Here is a 20,086-nt window from a genome sequence, read left to right as displayed (position 1 = left end):
AACACCCCATATACTTTGGTGCTCAGGACAGAAGAAGTCCAGCTGCTTGAAATAGTGACTATATGAATGACACCCATCAGTAAGGATTGTCTGGACAGGAAACAAAGTTGATTAGGATGAGCCGCAGAGGTTATACATACACCCTATATACTTTGCTGCTCAGAACAGCAGAGCCACAGAGACCACAGAAACAGCTTGAGACCAGAATTCTAAAGAAATGAGATGGGGTCAGAGGAGCAACTGATTTAAAAGCTGGACTGCCTGCATAGGTGAAAGCAAGCAGCTTGAAAAAATGGACAATGACTTCTGGTGCACAACACCATATTTGCCGGAATTACTCTCTGCATCTAATCCAGTAATTTAATGCAGCACAAAAGTCATATGATTACACTTATCTCTGAATTGAAGTGTACCAGCAGTTAACCAGACAAAGGTTGCTCTTTAAAACTAGAAAAATATGGGAAATTGACTCAAATTATGGCAAATGTAAAATTGAAAAAAAGGTGAACATGGCAATAACCATTTAAAACATATCAATGGTTATGCAATGCCTCCAGAATCACATAAATAACTTTCCAACCAACGCCCCAGACACCTCCCTCAATCTCATATTCCTATGTTCCACCTAACCACCTGTACTCCCTCAATTTCCCCCATCTTCACTTTCTAATTCACGTCACCATCTCTAATCCTCCCTCACTCACCCATTCTCCTCCATCATCTATCACTAATCAAAAAATCTATCCTAAATTCATGGTCCCTTATGTTTAACAAGTGAACATCTAGCTCCAAGCTCTCTCTCCTTGAATTGCTCATTCTTTAGTGCAGACCCAAAAGCTGATGATATAAATCACTCCAGAAGGGGTCAATAATGAGTGCATGGTTTGCAAGAAAAACACAACGTTTTATTAGATGCAAATACGTCCGGCAGTGTCAGTCAGTCCTATAGAACAGAAAACCACGCTCAACATGCCTATTCTAAGTTCAATCTTTTATAATGGATAACTGCACATTAGGATAAGCAAAATATATAAAATACAAAAAAATCCAGTGTTCCCCATCATCTTGCACCTATACAAAAATCTATACATCCCTGTAAGGCAAATCCCTTTTGTATCAATAAAACGTATTCAAAGAGCCAAAAATGTGATGCACGAGATATGAGAAAAACAAAAATGTATTATGACTGCCACAGCAGGGAAACATCCAACAGGCATTCAAATTCAATTAGAGAAAATGGCTGGTTATCAATAAAAATAACTTTATTGGGCCATCAGGCCACCAAAGTACATCCTACCGCAAAGTACATCCTGCCACAAAGCATTTGCTTGATTTCACACATTACGTCATTTGGATGTACATGAAAATGAACTTAACCAGGAACCCAAAATGGGACAAAAGAAATAAAAATAAGGTAAAATAAAGCCCCCAGATAACACTATTCAGACTACCACCGGCCCAGCATATCAGCAATTCTCTGTTGACCTTGGCCCCAGAGGTGTAAGGTTTCCACTGGATAAAACATGAATATTTCCAGGAAAGTCAACAGTTCCTAAAAGGGGGTTGCTGGCTGGTTACAAGCTATTGGCGTACCAACCATGCTGCCCAGTTCGCCCAGGGTTGCTCTTGGCCACTCTTTGATCCAAAAATACTAATTTTACAAGATCGTAGTGGTTATCATCTTCACTGGGTAGTCTATAGTAGCCCTTTAGGGCTTCTCTGGCCACAAAACCACAACCCTTGAAATAGCAGAGTCAGTGTAGGCATTTATTCAGAAGAGCTTCCCTTGGCTCTCTCATATTGGGTTGCAATTTGGGTACCCCATGTAAGAACACTGTAGCGTTACTTGGCACCCCCATCCAGATAGCCCACTGTCTCTCTCCCCTATGATACTGGCTTTGGGCTCTAATCACTTTTTCAATTTGACCTCGGGTGCCTGTTATACTGGGTTCATGGAACTCCATTAAGGATTGCCCTACACCAGAACTGGGGGCTTGCTAAGACCCTTAGGTGTTATATGCAGCAATCAATGCTCAACCATGGGATGCGTTGCATGCCTGGGGCATTAGATGGCCCTAGGGCCATTTCCGGGGCAATGGCCGTGGTTGCATTCACTGAAGCTAGATCAGGGCAGGCGTCCTTATCTTCAAGAAACAAGGAGCCCAGTTCCACCAATTTGGTAGGGCATTCTGAGGGTAGACATTGGGGCCCTTTAGCATTGGACATAATGATGGGGTCCCCTGGGAAGCCCCTCCTACTTCCCCCTATGTGATTATCAACTCTAGTAGCAGTTTTATTTTAATAATTGCCACTTCTGTAGACACCTTTTCACAGCTGCATCCCCAAACGGGATGCTCATTTTTCAAAAGTAGATCTGGTGAGGGTTGGGTACCCTGTGATGTTGACTTAGGGGCTCTAAATGGGGTTAAGTAGAGAAAAGACCTGATCCCTGAGAATGTAAATAGGATGGTCTCACTCTGGGTACCGCAGGTGATGCTCGGAAGGGTACTTGTCTTCAAGTGCGACCTCAGTCACAGTCTACATGTCCACTAAATCCAAAGGGAAATGGGGGTGCATTGCAAAGGAGGACAGAGAGGTGTTGGTGATAGTAACCAGCCCAGGTGGAGGATTCTGGCAGGTGCTCTCGATGGGGGGCATAGGAAGCAGATTCTCCGTCTCGAGGTTTGGCAAATCCAGCAAGCAGGGATGGGCCAATGCAAGCAGTACTGTAGGAGCCAAGAGGGAAGCTTGGGTGAAGGCAGGGGAGTCTCGATCTGAGAAGGCTCCAGCTGGGGGAGCTGGGTTTATGATCTGGAATTGGTAAACCTCTTTGGGCAGGGGATAGGTCCCCCCAGAGAAGTTGAAGATGCTGCTGGTCTTTTCTGCCTTAGCAGCAGATTTGCCCACAGGGATCAGTGGGAAAGCTGCTCACATTCTTTTCAACTCCAGAGTCCTGCGCTTAGGCTTATTCTCCAATTGGTCTTGTGGCAAAGACGGAAGAGTGTGCTGTTACAGAGAGAGGGTGGCAGATGAAAACAAAGGGCAGCTTGGGGATGAGGCAACAATATCAATGGCCACAGCTATCATAGCCACATTTCGAATGTATGGAGCAACTAACATTTCACTGATGGTCCATTCCCTCAACTAACTTCATCGATCAAGTTCATTCACACCTGGGACTGTCTCCCCCCTCACTCCATCCTATCTGGACTCCCACAAATTAGCTGTTCCCAGTTTCTGCATGTGTTTCACCTTGTCCTGCCTAAAAATCGAAATTAGCTATGCCCAGTTGTTGCATATGTTTCACCTTGTCCGCCTAAAAAGCCAATTTAGCTGTGCCATCTGCAGCCCTTCCTTTTTACCCCGTTTACACCTCCCCCCTCCCACCCTCTCTGCTAGCACTCTCCTCTTCTTCCATCCGCATTGTATTGTTGGTGTATTCACCCCCTTTTGTTCTGAACCCCCCACCCAACCCCTTCCTCATCTCCTCCACACCTACTTTGCCCATTTCCTTATACCGCAAAATGGCTTAAACTACTCGGAGCGTAGAAAGCACAGTACCCTACCTTTCCTACACCCCTCTTCCCTTCCCCCTTTACCTACCCACCCCCCTCCATTGGATTCATGTCACACCGCTATATAATTGCATGATCCACTTCAACATAGCATTGTATACTAGAATGTCTGTTTTACCCCCTCCCCCCCTATTTTTACCCTGTTTGTGTAAGGCACTTGAAAAATGAAGGACTGTCGCAGAAATGACTGCGTTTTCTTCACTGTTATTTGTATACATGCATTTATCCCTGAATTCACCTGCTCTGTATCATTCAGAAAGTCAAGGGCTCTAAATGACTGTTGTTTTTCCCATTGTTCCCCTCCCCTCCTTTAGCGCTTTGAAACACACCTCTGTGTATAGGCGCTATACAAATAAACAGTAAATAAATTAAATTAAATAAATGGTGGGGCAGGTAAGCAAAATATCAGTCAGCAGAACAGTCGAATAGCCAGAGGGAATGTAGGAAACAGTCACAAAAAGGCACAGACAGTCGATGAGCAACAGTGGGCCAGCAGGGCAATGCCACACAGAATATTTGGTGGTCCCCCTTCCCTGGTTGTGCTCCTCACCTCCTCCGGCGCCTCTGTGCTTGATACCTCTTCCCCAGATAGGAGCAATGGGTAGGTGGTGTCCCCCTTCAATCGCTGAAGCGTTGGATCACTGGATCACTGAGGGCGGTAAGCACTTCCAGCAACCACAAACCCCTAACGGGCCTCAAATGCTATCAATCAGGCACTGTCAAACAGGTGTCAATCAGATGAAGGGGTGAAGGGGCGTGACGTGACGCTCCAACCCTGCAGGTATTATGTCTCTCCTGGGGTCAGGTAGCTCCGCCAGCGGGCCAGCGGCTTCTTAAATCCACCTCCAGAATAGTCTCTTCGGGATGCTACTCATTGCAATCACACACACTCTGCGGGCGCCAAAAACCCACGCCCTTGAAAATGGCTGGTTATCTAGCAATTACAAAAAGGAAAATACAACAAATGTTTCAAAACGTTTTCACTGTTCATTGGCTGGTATGATCCACAACATAGGTGATTTCCTACACTTTCTAACATCATTGGCCTACTCTAATCACGTGGTAAAGGTGACATACTTACTAGTTAGCTCATATTCAGTGAGATCATTTCCATTTTCACGTGCTTTCATTGGACAGTTCCTTTTTGAAACATGTATCAGACAGAATTCATTTACTGTTGGTTGCTCCAGGAGGAGTAGATATGGTGTGAATGCTTACAGACATCTCAACCAATCATTATGTGAGATGTGACAGTGTGAGACATAATATATACATCTTAACTCCCTTCCCATTGACCTCAGTGGTCAGTGGTTGACCCATCGTGCTGCTGTCATCATTGTGAACTGCTTACCATCAGTTCATTTTGCAACTCCATTGTTGGAAAGTTTACTTGTGTGCCGTTCCCGTTCAAACAATTTCATCTGTCTTGTCTCTGACCTTATGCACTGGAGCTTAGCTGCTTGCAAACTTTGTTCTTTCATAATGGCGCAAATGTGTATGTGTATATATCTATTACACAGCCTGTGGTAGCAGCCATGTAGTTATAGTTAAGTTACTCAACTCATAGAAAGAACATTTTTTGGGCAGCTTATAACTTTGCCCCTCCTGAACGAATCCTCACAAAACTTTGAAAATTATTTTCGGGAGTTTGATGTGGATTCGTCCAGGGGGGAGGGGGCAAAGTTATACGGGGTCCAACAATTTTTTTAATCTTCATAGACACAATGGAAAAAAAATGTTGCTTGTCCCTACAGCCTAAACCGCTGGATTGATTTTCACCAAACTTTTTTTAGGAATAGCAGCTTGGTCCCAAAAGTGTGCTTCTGTAAATTTGGTGCAAATCTGTCCAGTAGTTTTTAAGAAATGGGCAAAAAGTAGGTAAAACAAAATTAGCGATATCTGGGTCTGGTCAGCAGACTCATTTCCTGAGTCCACCAACACCTCTGGACCAATCAGAGGGTAACTTGCTGTCCAAAGACATCAAAAATGCACGCTGATTGGATGTTCAAAAACATGAGGTGCATCATAATTTATTAAACGGTCGCCATATTGGATCCGCGAACAGCCACTGTTGTCCACAGACAGCGCAGTGAGGTGTGCATGTGCTTCCGAGTCCATGGTTATTTGTACTGTCAGCAGACAGCGCAGTGAGAAAAAAGTCTGGAAAGCAGTTTTTTTTGTTACTGAAAGAGGGCCTGGAAATGACAGGGGAGTCGAATAAAGTTGATATGTAGCTGTTTTATAGATGAAAAAACATGTGCTGGTGCTGCCGAGTCTGCTGTCAATTTTAGTGTCTGCGGACATCATTTGTATTGGAGGTGGGGGCTCTGGGCGAGTCTCGTCATTTCAAGGTGTATTGTACGTACTTGTTAAGTGTTTTAATTCTATTTTGATGGTAGCCGCCGGCGGCCAGATTTTGGGGGGGCATGGCCGTAGGCCTCAGGAATCTGGCCACTGGTCACACATACTATAGTAATATGTGATTACAGGTAATGTAGGGGAGTATATAGTATTTGTAATATGGTGGAATGATAAAATTGAAGTGTATATGGTATTTACGATTGTAGTACAATTGAGGATAGTGCTCACAAAATATGTATTTGTTTCTTTGCGAAGATAAAAAATAGGATAATTTTTTGTATGGTTACTGAGTTGCATATGGTAATAAAGCTGGAATCTCTGGTTCTTTTTCTGTGAACAAAAAGGTATAATTAGTTAAACAAAAAACCTACTGGAATTACATTCAGTATTTGGCATTTACATAGTTTTAAAGAATGTACATGTTACAGAATAGTTGTGTGTGCTAGCATGGATATAGTATGTGAGTGTAAGTGTGATAGTATGTTTGTTTGAAGTGCGTTGTGATTAAGGGAACGTTTAAAGAAGTTAGATACCTGTTGGTTTATTCTAACTATATTGGACTTTACAAGAGGTTTTGCAGTAACAATAACTGTGATGGCATATTTTAAGTGTATTACAATGAAGGGGGCCTCATTGCGAGTCCGGCGGTAAACGTGCCGGAAATTCCTCGTATTACAATTCCGCCTCCATGATTGCCGGAATCACCGGGGCATTACAACCCCGGTGACCCGGGAATTCCGGAGACGGAATTCGGAAAATCCCCATTCCCATGTAGTCCCATAGGACTCCATGTGAATGGGGAAGTGGAAACACCGGAAACATGCTGTAATGGTGCCGGTGTTTCCATGTCCGCCTGCAGGCGTGTGGTGTTAAACCCGCCAGGTCAGACCTGGTGGGAATGACACCTCCCGCCTGCAGGGCTCTTAATTAGCCGGTCCGGAAATAACAGTGGTGGCATATTTACCACCACCGTTTTTTCCGGACAGGCTGACTTGTAATGAGGTCCAGGGTGTGTTTAATGTAGTTCGATACCTGTTGGCGTATTCTAACTGTCTTGGATTTTGAAAGTACTATTATAGTACTTTAGATGTAGTTAGATATCGATTGGCATATTCTAACGTTTCTTTTGAACTATACTTTAGTGAGTACATTTGGGGTGAAGGAATATTAGGAAGGCATTTGTTAGATTTGGTGGTAATGTTGGAGTATTGTAATTATATTGGACTTTACAAGAAGTTTTGCAGTAACAAGAACTGTGATGGCATATTTGAAGTGTTTTACATTGAATGGCGTTTTTGATGTAGTTAGAGACCTGTTGGCATAGTCTAACTGTCTTGGGTTTTAAAATTACTGTTGTAGTATTGTGGGTGACGTTAGATACCCAATGGGGAATTATAACTGTTTATTGTACTATACTTAATTTATATTATAATAATTAATTAAGCGACTTAATTTGGGTTGAAGAACTATTAAGTAGGCATTTGTTAGATTTGCTGATAACCTATATTTTGGAGTAGTGGAAGTGTCATTACATTCAAGCCAACCACTTCTTTTTTTACATGTGCCGTTTAGCGGCCTAAAGTGGTTGTGGCACCATTGTGTAGATTGTGCCCACTGTTGAGAAGGTTTTCTTGCCAAGAGATACTTGGCAGTGTGTGTTGCATGTAAGCCTACAGTTTTTTTGGTACCATCTGCATTGTACCTTAGAAGCATTAGTATCACATATTGGCCATGTGAATATATTTGTACGCTGGGACGATTGTCTTTTTTGTGTTAAAATGTGTTTTATTAAGGATACACAAACAATGCATGTCGAAACATAGTATGGTAAGAAATAATAACATTGTAACAATTTGTATACAAGTCAAAATTAGATGATTTGAGTTGTTGAGGCAAAACAATGTTGCATTTTATTGAGGCTTTACATAGTCTAGGCATACAATTTATTTTTAGGGATAACACGGGGAAGGGCGAGACATAAAATACATACAAAAAAGAAAAGAAGTGAAGGAGAAGGGAGATAAAAGAGGCAGAGGAGGGATAGGGTAAGGGTAATGATGTATCTATTGTCCTGAGATTAACTTAAAACAGTAAGATTGTCTTTAAGGCAAGAAAATCAATAAACATTCTCCATTTCAATTCATATTTGTGATACAGTTTTGGCGGTTGAAGCATTACAGCCCTCAAATGTAAGTGTGTTACATATGGAATTCCACCATATTTTATGGTTAATAGGATCAGATTTCTTCCAATAAGTTGTGATTTCTTGGACTGCTATTGGAATGAAGAGATCAAATAAATTAGATTTATGGGGATTCAGATCATGAAAGAGGACACTGCGCAAAAATAAAATCTTAAAGTTAAAGGGTTCATTTAACTTAAAAATACATTCAATAATATGCCATACATTGGCCCTCATTACAAGTCCGGCGCTGGACCATGGTGCTATTAGCACCATGGTCCATGCCGGAGTCCGGCATGGTGGATGGCGGAATTACCGCCCCATTCCAAGGTGAGTGGGGCGGTAATTCCCCATTCACCATTTGCCATTCCCATTTTTGCCCCATAGGGCATAATGGGGATGGGGAAGGCGCTAATTATGGCACCGTAAATTACGGTGCCGTAATTAGCACCAAGGTCGCTTAGCGCCTTGGACTTTAACGCCTGCAAAAAGCAGGCGTTAAAGTGTGAATCAGGCGTTAAGGGTTAACGGCGCTGACAGCGCCGTTAAACCCTTAACGCCTGACTTGTAATGAGGGCCATTGTCCCAAAAGTCTTTAATAAATTTACATTTGGATAAGATGTTCAAAACGCCGGGTCTGTGGCTCAGTGGACTAATGCTTCCACTACAGGGACCTGTGTTTGACCTCACCGTCACAGGTTTGAATCCCGGCAGGTCCACTCAGCCCTTCAGCCTTCCGAGGTTGATAAATTGAATACCATTAAGTTGGGTAACAATAAACATCTGTTATTGGTGCCAAGATGCCCCTCAGGGGTGAACATGCGCTTTACAAATAGACCTGTTATGTTATGTTAAAAGATCGACAGTTCCAACATTTATTGTCTAAGGTGATCTTACACTTAAAAAGGGTAGCAGGTGTAATAAAAGTCTATGATGGGAAAAGAAGAGAGTTTGGGTCAAATTACCAGTGACGGTTATGGTAGAAGTGTTTTTCCAAAAGGCCAGCCAGCCGTGATCTTCTAAAGTGGTTGAACAGTCCTTTTGCCATGGTTGCTGTGTTTTCCATTGAGGGTTCTGAATGGAGCCATTAATAAGTTCTTTATAGAAGAGGGAGGTTGAAAACTGCTTGTTATACATATGCTTATCTCTAATGGCAGTACTTTGTCCAGAGGACTCTAACAGGAGCTGTACATTTTCTGTTGAGTATTGGTAATAAAGCGACAGAGGAATGAGGATTTTCTCTCTGAATTCATTAAAGGTTAGCGGTATACCTTGCTTGAAAAGTTGAGGAACAAATTTAATTCCTTTGCGGATCCAATTTTTCCAAAAGATGACTTTGCCATTAATCCTTATTAGCGTGTTAAAACATATAGGCTGTGGTATGAACTCGGATGAATTTGGAGAGATGAAATACCTTCTGATCTGTTTGGCAGTGTATTGACATTATGGTATTTGATATATCTATTGTTTGAATGAAAAGCATAGCAACCAGCAAAAGAGAAAAGTGTAACCATATTGCTTTCTGTATTAACCTATGTAGGGACTAAAAATTGTTAATTTTGACAAAACCAACATTCCGCTTGTTTTTATATAAAAGCAGAATTACATTTGGCATCATCTGGAATTCCTGCCCCTCCGAGGTACATTTTATCTTTAAATGACTAAGAGACATCCTATGCTTTTTCTTTCCCAATAAAAATTTAGTAAGGCATGATTCAACATATTTAAATCATTTACTGGGAATAGGGATTGGGAGCATGAATAAAAAGACACAAGAATCGGGGAGATCATAATTTTAATGGATTGAAGGTGACCCCACGGGATAAAAATAACAGGGACCATGAATCTAGAAGTCTTTGATTTGGGTCAAGATACTGTTGGTGTTCTCTTTAATGATATCTTTGATTGACAAAGACATTTGCAGTCCTAAGTATTTGATTTTCTTAGGGCACAATCTCATGCCATAATATAGGACAAGATAGTTACAGTAAATATTCATGGGAGACATTTTGGATATACCCATATTTAATTTGGATCCTGAGGCTAAAGAGGAAGGTTATTCAATATCGAGTACAATTTGAAAACTCATTTCAGGGTTCTTAAGGAATAGAAGAATGCTGTCCGCATAGGCTACCAATTTGACTTTAAGATCCCCAATGATTATTCCTTGAATACATGGATGTATTCATTTTTTGAAAATCAAAGTTTATTAGCATGTTTAGGATATAACATCATGGATCATATCTCAACATTCTTAACCTTGCTACAGTTATAACAGTGGCCCTTGCCCAACCCACCCCCACCCTCAGAGATAGATTGAGTAACGATATATAGTTCGCGTGAAGAGCTCACAGAGCACATTTCAAGCTACAGTCGAAACCTTTTTCTTTGCACAATGGAGTTTTGGGTTCGGCTCTGTTTTCCCTGTGGGTCATGTCTCTTATAGCACATCATCTATGCACAGTGCCATTCCTGGTGACCTTTTGGTGTTTGGCGTAATCCCCAAGTGTGATGCTGTCAGTTCAGGCCAGACGACCATATTTTTCAAAAAAGGGAAGCCATAGTTCTTCAATGTTCTATTTGGATTCATCAACAATGTGTGTTAAGATTTCCATGTCATAGATAGACCGGACTTTAGTGGCCCATTATTTTTCTCCTGGCATGTGTGGATTTTTCCACTTCTGGGCCAGGCAACACCTAGCTGCAACCAACATGACCTGCAACATGTGACCGTGGGTTTCCTTGTGGTTGTCCCCCACATCAATTCTGAAGAGGAGGAGCCAGGGGCATAAGGTCCTTCCCACTCCATCGACCCCTTTAATCCAGGATAAAACCTCTCCCCAATATGTCTGCACCAACGGGCACCTCGACCACATGTATATATAGTCACCTTTCACCATCCAACACTTCCAACAATGTGGGTCATATCCCTCCCTCATTTTAGCAATCCTTTGTGGGGGATAATGCCACCTGTGAAGTACCTTCAGAGCCTGATGTTGGAATTGGAGCGAGGCCGTTGAGCGGTTAGCTCGTCTGCACATTTTGGACCATCTTATGTCATCCATTACCCCCTAGGTCTTTTTACCATTGTGTCCGCGCTGCTGGGGGATCTCTTGAGGCTGAAAGAAGGAGGAGTTTGTAGAGGCAGGATATCACTCCCTTGGAGCCCTGAGATGTGATGAGGAGTTTCTCGAAGTCCGTCAGATCTCTCCTGAGGGTGTCACCCCATGAGGGTTCAGTGAGGACTCCCTTAAACTGGAGATAGCGAAACAGTGAAAGGCCGCCCAATCCTAGATCCCCCTCTAGATCTTTCAGGGGTGTAAAGGAGCCCCCCACCCAGAGCTTCCCTACCCTGATGAGACCGGCTTTGTACCATTGTTAAAATGCGGCTGGCTCAGCTACCTTGTCTATGAATGGGGGGGCCCAAATACAGCTCAATGGAGATGGCCAGGTTGTAAGCCATCTATAATAGCCCCCTTCCCTCCACACTAACCACAGGACCCCCATAAGTGGGCGGTGCAGGACGCCCCTCGAGATTTGCGCTCTGGGGACCCATAGCCACTTGTCTAATGTAACCGGGGCAAGGACCTTGTTATCCATCACTACCCACTGCTTTTCTGTCCCCGGGATGAAGTGATCTATCAGCACCCTTAGTTGGGAGGCCTTATAGTATGTCTCCAGGTCTGGGAACCCCCCTCCATCCTCCTTCATCCTAGTTAGTACCTCATAGAAGATCCTATGTTTCTTGCTCACCCAGAGGATTCTCAGGAGGGCTTGTTTTATTTCCATTAAGAATGTCTTGGGGACCTGCACGGGAAGCATTTGGAACAAGAATGGAAACTTGGGGAGAATCACCATTTTCACCAGATTGAGGCGAGCCATCCATGAGAGCCCCGATCTCGCCCAACGTTCCATGTCCCCTTTGACTTCTGACCAGAGCGGGGTAAAATTATTGGAAAAGGTTGTCAGGGTTGCGTGTCACATGCACACCTAGGTACCTAACCCCATCCTTCTAGAGCTGGAATGAGAGCCCTCCCACATAGTTTGCCTCTGCCTCTGCCAGATTTCCCCCTATAAACACTACTGAATTCCCAAAGTTCACCTTGAACTCTGAGAGTTCTCCATAGCGTGCAAGGCCCTGCAGCACCAGGAGAACCGTCTGAGATGGTCTTGTGATGTAGAACAGTGCGTCATCGGCAAACAGGCAAATCTTGCACTATGAGTCTCCAATCTGTACTCCATTAATTGCCTCGTCATTTCAGACAGAAATCGCCCAGGGCTCCATGACCAGTGCATATATTAGGAGGGATAGAGGACATCCATGCCTTGTGCCCCGCCTCAGGGAAAATGCCTTAGATTCTGTCCCATTTGCCACCACACTAGCTGAGGGGGTGGAGTACAGAGCCGAAATCCATCCCAGCCACCTCGGCCCCATCCCCAGTGAAGAGAACACCTCCCCATAAAGGCGCAGCTGATCCTGTCGAAGGCCTTCTCGGCGTCGAGAGCCAACAGGAGGGTCCCCTCCTCATGGACCACCCTCGAGTTAAGCACATGGATGGTCTTACGCATGTTATCGGAGCCTTGTCTGTTTAGCACAAATCCCGCCTGATCTGGGTGGATCAGGCATGGAAGGCATCTCTAGACGGCTCGCCATGACCCTGGTGAAGATCTTAGCATCTAGGTTTAAGAGGGAGATAGGCCTGTATGAGCCACAGTCTGTGAGGTCCTTACTTGGTTTGGGTATTACAGTTATTAGGGCCTGTAGAAATGTTGGTGGGATTGAGTCCTGATTTCTGATTTGATTAAACAATTTGACCAATGGTTTTGTCAAAATGGGCTGGCACTGTTTGTAGAAATCTGCCGTGAACCCATCTCCCCCTGGGTGTTTTCCCACTTTCAATCTCTTAATGGCACATGTCACCTCTTCTTCTGTTATTTCCCCCTCTAGTTCCTCACGCTCTGGTTCAGTCAGTCTGGGTAGGAGGTGTTCAGCCAAGCATGCCCGAATCTCTTCCATCAACTCACCCCCTTGTCTGGTATAAAGTTTTCTGTAGAAGTCGGCGAAGCATTCCACTATTTCCTCCCTTTTCTTACATATGTTTCCCCTTGTGTCTCTAACGAGTCCCACCCTCCTTTCAGTTCTACATCCCCTCACCCTGTGTGCCAAGAGAGTCCCCACTCTGTCTCCCCGTTCATAGTATCTTTGTCGTGTGTACCTCAATTTCTTATTCACTTCCCCTTTGAAGACCGTATGCAATACCTGCCTTTTCTCTCGCATTTCCCCCAGGAGGGCTTCACAGTCCTCCCCTTTGAGATTGAATCTGGTCCGTAGGGTACTCAACTCTGCTAGAATCCTGCTTTCAATGAGACCCTGTTCCCGCTTGCGCCTGGAGCCTTCCGCTATCAAGAGACCCTGGAGAGTGTCTTTCGCAGCCTCCCACACCACCACCATGTCAGTTTCCCCATTGTCATTTGTTTCAAAGTAGGCTATAATTTCCTTCCTCAAGAAGTCCCTAAAGACTGGTCCCTTGAGAGTGTATTGTTACACCGCCATCAAGAAGACCTCGGGGACGTGGGCAGTGACCAGTTTGCCACTAGGAGTTTGTGGTCAGACCATGTTATTGCTTCCACCCTCGGGAGCTCGGCGGTACCTCCCCCTTCCTCTGATATCAGTATCAGGTCTATCCTTGTGTATGTATGATGTGGGGGGAGAAAAAGGTGTATCCCCCCGGGCCTAGCCACGCTCTGCGCCATACATCCGCCCAATAATGTTCCCTTAGGAGAGTCTGTAGGGCTAAACTGTCCTTGGTACCTCGCTTTGTCTCTGCACCCTTTGCTGACCACCAGTCCAATTGGGGGTCCATTATGAGGTTGAATTCACCACGCAGTATCATGGCCCCTTCCACCCATTAGTCCATTACCCTGAAGATCTGGGTCAGAAACCGTATTTGGCCTGTGTTGGGTGCATAAAGGGTGGCCAGTGTAATCCGTTCACCCTCACAGGTGCCTTTAACCCCCAGAAACTGCCCTCCAAAACCCCTCTTGGTTATTACTTATATAAGGTGGAATGCTTTGTTCAGGAGAATGCCTACCACCTCCTTCTTAGTACTTCTATGGGAGACCCAGAAATTGTGCCCAATTTCCTTTCCCTTTATCATCGTTTCCCTTCCCTGTTTGTAGTGGGTTTCTTGTAGGAAGAGGACCATTAACTGTTGTTTGCGAAACATGTTGCTAGTCAGAGATCTCTTGTTCTGGGAATTTAAGCCAGTGTGAGTTTCTGCTTTCTAGAAAACCGAAATAGAGGCACAGTCATGTTTTAGCTGACAAAGCGATCAATTATTTCCTCAGGGTAAACCTTTACCCCTTTTCTCAAAATAATATTACTGAGATTATCTCTTTTGCATTCTGAGCCCACTGAACTGCAAGCTGGTCTCCTGTAATGTTAACAACTTTGTTGGTGCACTTTTTAAATGATCTATCACTATTCAGCAATTAGGCCTATCTTTCTTTAGTTTTTTCTACCATGTTGAACCTTTTCTCTGTACTTTTATAGTCCTCCTGCTGATGATGTGGGACCGTGATGTTCTTCATTCTTTGCTGTGCTTATTCTGTTGTGACATAATTGAAATTTTTCATCGCCCTACCTAAACTAACGTTGCCTACCCATGTTATTGGGAACTTAGCATTGATTCTACTAATTGCATGCGAGTGTAACATATAGGCATACATCGTTTTGCCTATCCTCAAAACATTATGCATTTGCCAAATGCACCTATTCGACATTTCTCTGTTATCAGAATTACAAAAAGGTTACTCCACCTGCTATCCAGAGTCTTCTTTATTCTCGTTGTTCGATATGGCCATACTTGTATATATTATGCTATTCTGTGCTCACACTTGTTTACACGTTTCTTAGGAAAATGCTATCTATTTTTAAGACTGTATCCCTTACTGCCTTTTCTTCTGTACTCGCCTGGGTCCTCTTTCCCCTAATAATGATCAATAGCTTGTTTCACCCACTTGCTGTGTGAACTGATACTTACATCTTCTATCTCTACTTATCCACGAACACTTACCTTGCTATTCTCCACTAAGGACATGTAGATATTCTTCCTGTTTCTCCAAAAATGACAACATTTTTCGTCTGTAAAACATAAATTAACATCATCATATAGATATAAACAATGTATTGTTAATCTCATATGTTCTTCTGTGCTGTTCCACTAAAGGTTTTTCTCATATTTGTTAGATCAATCTGGCCCATCCACACTTCTTTGGCCTTTCATTAATCATATTTCATTTTTATCAAAATACACCACACTACTCAATTATATCCAGCACCATCCATTGTGCTCATTATTTACAAATCCGGATATCTTATCCACCTGTGCTTTCCACTGCTTTAATATTCATTCATTCATTCATTCATTCATTCATTCATTCATTCATTTATTCATTCATTCTTTTTTATTTCTTTATTTCACCCCCTGAATTGTCATCAATCTCCTAATTATGAACTTCTTACTTCTGCGCTTTTATCCTTATCTATTTATGATTATTTTACATTAAATAGTCTAATTACAACTCAAAACCTCACATGTTTCATATTGTAATCCCTTAATGTGTATACTTTTATTTTGTTCCCCTATTCATTTTAATAGACCCATGTCATAAGGGCCTGTCATCCACAGGACATTTAGCAATCTCTCCAAGACTTCCTGAAAAAATATTGAGCGCTGCTGCATCATTACCACACGCTCTGAGACTTCCCTTTTCTCTTTCAGTGTGTGATGCTCCTAGAAAAACCACCACTTCATCATTTGTTTATTCTTCTCTAAATATGTCATCATCAATTATGTCAATCAACCTAGACCCTTCTTCAAGAGCTGTTACTGTCCTCCATGGTCTACTCTCATCATCCATTCCTTCAAGCATTGCCATTTCCCCTCATACTATGATTACTTTTAATTCTAAAGGGATAGCCTGCCCCCCCTCTTTGTTCTTAGGTATCCGTGGTCTAAACAAGAATTCATTAGGTATTCGCACTATTCTCTCCACTAGGCCATTTAGCCATGTTAATAGAATGCTCACCCCATGATAAGGAAAACCTCTGGCTCCAGTGAAACAGCTCGCAAACCTATTTTCTCTGTGAATGCCAGTATAAATTCATCTGCGTTTTTAAAGTGTATTCCAGGAGTGGAGCACGCTATCCCTTGGTCAGTAAATAAAATCATCATCATAATTTGTGTAATTAAATCCCTTCCCAAAGTATTAACTGGTGTCTATCACAAATGTAACAAAGGATCGGTCATGTCACACTCTCCCACAGAGACTGGTAATTCATCAGCAAAAGGAACTCAACCCGCAGCTCCAAAAAAACCTTGATCGCCCATGGCAATTCTCACCATTGGACACCTTTCCTCCTTCATTCATGGATGTGCAGTCCCAGTGCCTGTTAATAAAGCAAAGGTTTCCCCTCTTACCATCACATTAAACTTTGGCTCCTCTTGGGGGTCCAATATCACTGAAAATTCTGAGTGCATTAGGTTGTCCTGTGAGCTATCCTATTGTAGGTGCATGCATACCCAGTTCCTGCAAAAGGATTTCCTCTTACCACAGTGGCACCTCCTATTCTGGGTTTTAATACCTCTTCTGTATTTACATATCACTAAAGCTACATGGGGGCTCATTACAACTGACCCTGCAGTGAGTTCATTTGCACTTGCTCTAGCTGCTGTACCTGTTGCACTCTCAGTGCTTGTGTCTGATACAATGTCTGATCCTGGGTGAACCCTTCCCTAACTTGTGAGCTATATTCTGGAGGATAAGCTGTCCCCCCTCTTGAGAATTGTCCATTTTGTACATGTCCTTGGCTCCTGTATGCGTGTGCAATGTACACAGGAGGAGCCTTTCTGACTAGTCCTGTTTGGTTAAATAGTCCTTGTGCATTCTGATTATCATTCTGCATATTCTGAAAACCGCCTTGGTTATTCTGCAAACCACCTCTTCCTCTATTTCCAATTCCTCTGCCTTGTGGCACAAACTCATTCCCTCCTTGATACATTTGGCGCTGATTATTCACCTGTGATGTACCCACTGCTTGCTGTATTCCCGGCCCTTCTCTGCTTTGTCACTACTATTATGGCGTACTTTGACATTTTCCTCTGAACTACTATGACTTCCTCAAGTTTTCTAACATTGTATTTTTTCCTGTTTTTCCCCTGCAACAGCCGACAGTGATGCACTATAGTCAACTGTATCTTAAGTCACATTTTCGCTTCCATTCCCACTTGCTTCCCAAGTGCCTCTGTATCTGCCCAGGCAATCCCTGACATAAAATGTGGTAAAATAATGCCACTGTTTTCACCTCTGCTCGTGCTCTTCAAGAGTTCAGTTCTCCTGAATATAAACACACAGATCTTCATCTTCTTTTATTTATAGTCTTCAGAAAATCTAATTTCTTTTATATCATATTTTTAGCAAAACATGATAATCCTAACTGGCATTCCCAATATAAAGTGAAAACATCCTGTATGTATGCATGTGTGTTCTTATTGCAGTATTTAATTCCTTCTTCTGGACTACTTGTGTGTGTTTTTTTTGTGTGTGCATTGAGCCTGCAATCCATTGATTGCCTGTACTTCCACAAAATCATGTGTGCATGCGCATGTGTGTGTGTGATTGTGCATGTGTGTATGCATGTGTGTGTGCATGTGCGTGTGAATGCGTGTGAATGTGTCTGTGTGTATGTGTGCTTGTGTCACTTCCCCTCTTATAATCATATCATGACAGAGATTCTAACCTTAATCATCCCTATTTCCTTCCTCAATCAAAGAATTAATCACATATAATAATAATGCATGATTTGTTTCAATAATTGTGTCAAGCCTCCCTTATTCCTCTTTATCAGTGCTCAGCCTGCTTGTACTTATCCATAAATTCATCTTCAATTAACAAACCCCTGTGTTTCTATAAAAATACTGTTTTGACCTAATGTTTTCTCAATACTATTGTTTAAATATGGCATGCCCCTTTTCCATATTGTGTGACCTTAGTCCCAGTGTGCGTTGTGAGCACTTCCCCTCATTACCCACTGCTTACTTATTCTAAATACAAATTCTTGCATACATGCATGTTTTTCCAATATTGTTCCCCAAAAATGTGGTTTTGTTTAATTTATTCTTGCTATTCCCCAAAATGCTCAATGTGCTTAGTTTAATGTCATTCATTACTGCATTAAAATACTTTGTACTGTAATTTACACTCTTAATTACTTTTCTATTCTCGGCAACACCTTTTCACAATTTGTGTAATTCTAGACACATGCATAGTTTGTCTTCTTCAAATGCCCTTATATTGTGTGGTTATACTTTTATAGTGGACGAAAGACTGTCCCTCCTCTTGAAACCTATCCAATCTGCTCTGAAATGTGCATGTTATAACATCTCTGTGATATTACATTATATTGTGATGCATATCCCATGTCTTTTCTCTGTCCCCAACTACAAATTATTCTCATAATTCTGGTCACCCACATCACTCTCCTGTGCTATCATTTGCAATCTGTCTTTCTTTTCATAGCGCAATAAAAACCACTTAGCAAAACATGTTCCCTCTTTTTCTCAACTATACAATTTGGCCCATGCATGCCTTATAAACTATATTCTTTCATCAATCACCAACACAAAACTGCTACCTTGCCCAACATAAAATCCACAAATCAGGGGCTCTCTAGTGTATGCCTAACAAAGAAGGCAACTAACACAACCCCAAAAAATGGAAAGTGACTTTTATTTATTTATTTATTCTGTATACATAGCGCACCAAACCCGGAGGTATCTAGGCACGTATGCTTAAGAAAACGGTTACAGTGCTTATGGTTACAAGACAGAATGAGCAAGAAGTAATAACATCATAAAGTGCAATGAAGTGAAGTTAGTTACTAGTATTAGGTTACAGGTAGGAACAACCGAAGGTAATTACATAAGAAGAGTGCAATAGAGTTCAAGTGGGCACAGTGTAGTAGCTAAGCCCCATGTCAAAAGGAAGCTACGTCACAGGGTGCAGAAGGGTCCAGGTAGGCACATATGTGGAGCCAACACCCATGTTGCAAGGCAGGCTATGACACAATAATGCAGAAAGGCAAATCAAGTGGGCACATTGGAGGTGCCTAACCCCATGTTGCAGGATTGCTAAGACACAGAGATGCAGAAAGTCAAATCAGGAGGGCACATTCGAGGAGCTTCACCCCATGTTGCAAAGTGGCTTCAACATAAAGATGCAGAAAGTCAAATCAAGTGTGCACATTCGAGGACCCTCACCCCATGTTACAGTGTGGCTGTGACATAAAGAGGCAGAACGTCAAATCACGTGGGCACATTCGAGGAGCCTCACCCCATGTTGCAGGGCAGATGCAACACAAAAATGCAGAAAGTCAAATCAAGTAAGCACATTCGAGGAGCCTAACCCCATGTTGCAGGGTGGCTACCACACATAGATGCAGAAAGTCAAATCAGGAGGGCACATTCGAGGAGCCTCACCCCATGTTGCAGGATGGCTGCGACACAGAGATGCAGAATGTCAGATCAAGTGGGCACATTCGAGCAGCCTCATCCCATGTTGCAGGCGGCTGTGACACAAAGATGCAGCGAAGGCAAGTGGGCATGGGGGGCAGCTGGATACAGAGTTCAGGCTCACAGGCACAAACATACAACAGGGGTGGGCAGCTAGGGATAGAGTTCAGGTACACAGGTTCATACATACAAAAGGGGGCAGCTAGGGACAGAGTTCAGACACACAATCACATACATATATTAGGGGGCAGCAAGGGATAGAGTTCAGGCACACAGGCACATATATACAATGGGGGGCAGCTAGGGACAGAGTTCAGGCACACAGGCACATACATACAAGGGGGGCAGCTAGGAACAGAGTTCAGGGACACAGTCACATACATACAACAGGGGGG

This window comes from Ambystoma mexicanum, chromosome 7q (genome assembly GCF_040938575.1).
Source record: "Ambystoma mexicanum isolate Mex_15411 chromosome 7q, UKY_AmexF1_1, whole genome shotgun sequence".
Classification (NCBI taxonomy): domain Eukaryota; kingdom Metazoa; phylum Chordata; class Amphibia; order Caudata; family Ambystomatidae; genus Ambystoma; species Ambystoma mexicanum.
This window is presented reverse-complemented; position numbering follows the sequence as displayed.